The sequence below is a fragment of the Melospiza melodia genome, chromosome 8 (genome assembly GCF_035770615.1).
Source record: "Melospiza melodia melodia isolate bMelMel2 chromosome 8, bMelMel2.pri, whole genome shotgun sequence".
Classification (NCBI taxonomy): domain Eukaryota; kingdom Metazoa; phylum Chordata; class Aves; order Passeriformes; family Passerellidae; genus Melospiza; species Melospiza melodia.
Window position 1 is genome coordinate 8,520,754 of NC_086201.1, and position 5,280 is coordinate 8,526,033.

The window sequence follows — 5,280 nt, forward strand, 5'->3', positions numbered from 1 at the left end:
TTGTCAAACATCCCTGCAGGAGGTGACCTGCTGTACTGTAATTTTGCAGGGATATGTGTACACACTGCAGAACATTTGCAGTGGCAAGGTCCACAAGAGTAGCCATACAATCTGCTTTCTGTGACTTTTTTGGTAGAAATCCTGAAATTGTGCCTTTGAAGAAAATATGACAAAATATTTATTGAAGGAAAAATCTGTATTTATAAATATGTCACTGTCTGAATTCATTATGTGGTTTGGCTGTTTCTGTTCTCTGATTAATTCAGTGTACATCTTGTAACCAACACTTAGATATTTAATGCCAAATTAAATTTAGATATTCAATGCCAATTTAGATATTTAATGCCAATGGTTTTGGTAATCAAACCTTAAAGAAAGATGTGTTTCATGGAATTATTGGGGAAGAATGTTTGCACTAAAAGGAAAGCTATGAGGAACAGGGTTGCACCTTAATTTACCATATAGAAAATATGCAAGGAGAGCCTCCAGCATTTTCCATGATGTTGCAAGAAGGAAAAGGACAGTAAGTGATCATTTTGATTGTACTCTGGGTTTCAAAACAAGGGTAAGGGGAGCCTTACAGATGCATTTGTATTGACTTGTTCTGGTCCCAGCTGCTCTCCAAAGGCAGCACCTCACTGGCAGTGATCACCAGAACATGCTTTGGCTCGTCTGTTTTTCTCTATCCCAGCTGTGCCAGTTGTTTCCTCAGTGACTAGGGATGCCTGGGGTAAGCCTAGATGTGCCACCAGAGAATTTTCCTGGGAATAAGGCTTTAGCAACTTCCTGCTTAGATTGACACATTCCGTTTGAGCTCTGTGAGAAGCTGCTGGTCTGGCCCAGGACACTGGTTGGTAATGTTGAGGTAAAGTGTGGGATGACTCCACAGTGTTCAGGTGGGGTGAAAGGATGCCCAGTCCCTGTAAGGACATCAAGTGCATGTGTTAATTACAGATTCCAGCAAAGAGCAAAATTGCCCTGCTCTGCAGAGCATCATTTCTTGTCTTGAATGCTGAGACATGCCATCAGTGTGCCAAAGAGAGAAGAAAGTGCTTTCTTCCTCCTCCTTACTCTTCCTTTGCACAAAGACATAGCAGCCTGAGCTAAGGACAGTTAATCCTGCACTTGGAGCCAGGACTATGTATAGGCTGGGATAGCACTGAAAGACTCCACTGTTTCTGTTTAAAAACAAATGCTTGTTCTGAGCTGCACGTCAAGTGCAATCACTGCTGAATGAACTGACATGCAAAGCCAAGTTCTCAGCCAGACTGGCATAACTCCATGAATTTCACTGCATATGCAACATTTCATGCTGGTTGGGAATTTGGCCCACTCTGTTGGAAGGGGATGAAATTGTTTAGACCTTACTTCTTTTCTCATCTGATACAGGTCAGAAAAATTCCTACATTGTGCAACACGTAAGAGCAGCACACCACAGATCCTGCCTTTCCCTCCTCTCTTTCAGCACTGATGAAAACTGTCATCATCCTCTGTGATTTGCAGTGTGTGCTTTTTATATGGGATATCAGCTCTTCAGGAGAATCAGATCTGGCAGAGCTGATTAATAATGATGCAAATACAAAATGTTGGCCGCTGATGAGCTTGTTGTCATAGATGCTTGCCACAATCCTGCTTCTTTTTTTTTTATTGTCCAGTATTTTGTTTGTAGGGAATTCAGCTGAGGCTTTGTGTTGGACCTGTGCCTGCTCTGATTAAACTGAGGAGAGAGAAATAATACTGCTTTGTGTGGTTTCAGACTCCTCTTACCAACCAAGTTTCCTCAAATCAGTGTATCAAGCAAAAAATGGTGCTGGAGCAGTGGCTTGAAGAAGATGAATTGGAAGATCCTGAAGACTGATGGTTTAAGGATGTGAATCAATGAGGTGATGTGTCCACTGTGGGGATAGGTGGTGTAAGAAGCATTAGACATACAGTATTATGTAGGTGGTAAGAGTAGAGCTGCAGTGTTAAGAAGTAATGAAACTGGTGGAAAGGAAGGTATGCACCTGTTCCTGGAAATGTGGGTTTTTTCAGGTTAGTTCTGCAGACTTTGATCATTGCACTGGTCCAGGGGATGAACTTTGGGACAGCAAAGAGCAGCAAGATGGGGGGTCACTGATAAAGCTGGCTGGATACAAAAGGGAATTCAGTTTCAATGTCAGGTCAGAATGCCCAGCTCAAAGACAAATACCAGTGGTATTTGTACAGTACACACACGGGCTTTCTGATTGTTTTTAAATGTAAGTTTACAAAGGAGAATCACCTTTAAGTACCAAAAAACAAAGAGAGGTGTGACAGGTTGCTTCTGCATTCAACTCTTTGCCGTGGTGGGAGTAAACTTGAAGGTGTGAGGGAGAGTTGTCTTTTCAGACCCGCCCATTCAAGGTGCTTTTTTGCACCCCAAGTCCCTGGATTTGCAGTGAGTTTTGGGATGTGAAACCCACTAGGTTTCACCACTCTGGATCAGGTCACAGGTAAATGAGGATGGCTGTGTTGCTCTCACAGCCTGTGGCTTGACAAATGTGATCCCTGAATCTGTTCCCAGGCAATAAAATAAGATTCTTGAAGCTGGAGTGGTTCCCCCATCAATGCAAGGTCAGTGCAAAAGGTCAGCCTGTTGTCTGTGGTGTTGCCTTCTCCTGCCCACCACTAGCCTTAGAAACAGGACACCAGAGGTGCTCTGCAAGGGAAAGGGACCCAGGTTGCTACCAGAACCCCCCAAATTCAGGGAAGTTTTAAAGCTATGGAGACAGTATGTGGTTTCTGGCATCACCTGAATCAGCTTTTCATGGAATAGTTTTGCTTTGGTGAACTGTGAGATTCAGAAAGTTTGTGATTCCCAAGGTCACAGTAACTAGTGAAACCCAGAGGGACGTGGTGAGGTTGGTCATGGAGCTGGTACAGGGCAGATTAAGGGATGGGACCTAGGAAAGGGTCTGTGCAACAAACTCCTGATGTCTCTCCTGCACAGCTGCTCTGAAGTGCATGATGAGATTTCACTGAGGAAGGACAGAAGCAGGCAACTGACACACTTGTAAAGACAAATCTTTATGGGATTTGATACCCTACCTAATGCTGACTGATGTTAAAGGAACTTCATGGGTGGGAAACCTTGCTAGAAAAACTGTTGTACTTGAGCCCAGGTGAACGGGGGGCAGTGTCTGCTGCATGCAATGAACATATCTTCATCACTTTGGCAACTCTTAACTTATTAAGGCCTGTTCATTCTGGTATTTAAAGCTCTTGAAGGCAGTATCTTATCACCATGTCATTGTTTCCCTCAGATGTTCACAATACTGTTTACCATGAACACTCTCACATCTTGGCGTTGATTAAAACAGTAATTTCCAACTTAATCTCACTGTGAGAACAAAGTGCTTTAGATATTAATTTTCCTGCACTTCTTCAGTATCAGGCTTCTCTTCAACACAATACTGTTTTTAATTAATTCAAGTGACCCTTTGTTACAATTTCTAATGTAAAAAAAAGCTGATTAATGCCCAGGCACAACACCTACTTAAAAAAAATCTGAATTTATTCTGGCAGACACTTAACACCTAAAACATATACCTTGGAGCATTAACATATATCCTTAGCTTTTGGGATGTCTTCATCCTGGTGATGTGCCTGAGGTCTGACATGAGTTGTTGGATGAAGCCACACCTGTTCCTGGGAGCAGAACATGGATTTTTTGAAGTCTGGAGGGTCTGGGCTGTGGTGGGACCTTGAAGGTGGCTGCAAGTAGAAGATGCAGACCTGTTCTCCTTCTCCCCACTGGTTCACAGAAACCCACCAAAGCAGTACTCTGAGCCAAGTGGTAATTGTACACTTTTGATTTATGGTTATCTGAGTGTTGAGGAAAAAAAAAATTAGTTTCTTTTCAATGCCATCTTGTCAAAATGCCAAATGCCGCTTGTTTTTGACATTTTCAGCTACTGTTAAATAATAGTCTTGCTTCTGTCACAGCTAATGTTGACTTGAAGGCAGTTGTGCATTTCTCAACTCAAATGCTAAGCAGACAGGCTTGGGTCTTGACAAATATTTTTCTGGGCTTGCCCTAGGCAAGTAAAAATGAGCTTCTAGTTAATCGTTTGTTTTAAAATTCAAATCGGTGAAATAGGCAATTAAAAAAATGACAATTTTCATCAAAATTTGCAAATTAAATGTCTCTTTGCAGTCAGAGCGGGTTCAAGAAGCTGCAATAGATAATTGCTATTTGAAATCAGTGAAGTATCCAGCATTTTAGGGCCATGAGGATTGTGGCTGTTCTGCCTTACTAAATCTTGATTGATTTGGTAAATAAGCATTTCAACTTCTCTCTTTAAAATAAATAAGCAATTTTATTGCTTTATTGCTTACCCCTGTATGGGAGGTAAACAAGCTCTGGAGCAGCAGCCCTGTAATATCACGAGCCCAAGTGCCATCTGTCACCGAGAATTCTGTCCCTTTATGCACAATAGCTTCTTATGGCATTAGGTCCATTGTAGGTTAATTGATTAGCAGAGATCCTCCTTTCAGTTGTTCCTGCTTTTCTTCGCTAAAGGAGCGTATCTCTCATCTCCATTTCCTTTTCTCTCTCCCGTATTAGCATACTAATCACACTGAACTCCCACTGCTAAAAAACTCTATCCATTTCATACTGGGGGAGGGGAGGAGGAATAGGCTGGCTTTTCCTGGGAGATTTGTGGATGCTGCTTTTTATGACTGTTGGAAGGGAGGAAAAGAAAAGAAGAGGTGGTGGCAGAGGCGAATAATGCAGGCTCTCGTGTGCCGCTGAAAGCTGAGCCTATGGCTGCATAAATATTGAACACGTTTGAGAAGCACTATTAAAATAAATATCAAAGGCAGCATTGCTCACACATCTGTTTCGCCTCAAATTTTGCCACAGCACTCTACATTTGTTTTCTCTCCAGCTGTTAACACCTGTCTTTCTGTCAGTGGTAATAATGCAGTGTTTAGGTGGGCTACGGAGCTGACAGTGACATGAAAGAATCCTCTATTTTTGATGTAAGAAATTCCTTTTTCAAGATTAAAAAAGGCTCAGTGAACAAAGATATATCCTTGTGCTAATCCTTCAGAGCAGTGTGTAGAGGGTTTGTTGTTGTTTTAGGGCGGCTTTTTATCAAACTACACAGAGTTGGGCTTGTATTGCAGAGCTGAACTTGAGCTAGATGAGACATCCTACAGTGGGAGCTACTGCTTGCCTTTGTAGTTATAATTTTATTGCTGACATATATTCAGAAGGTTGCATGTGCATGGTACTCCTCTCTCCATGTGATG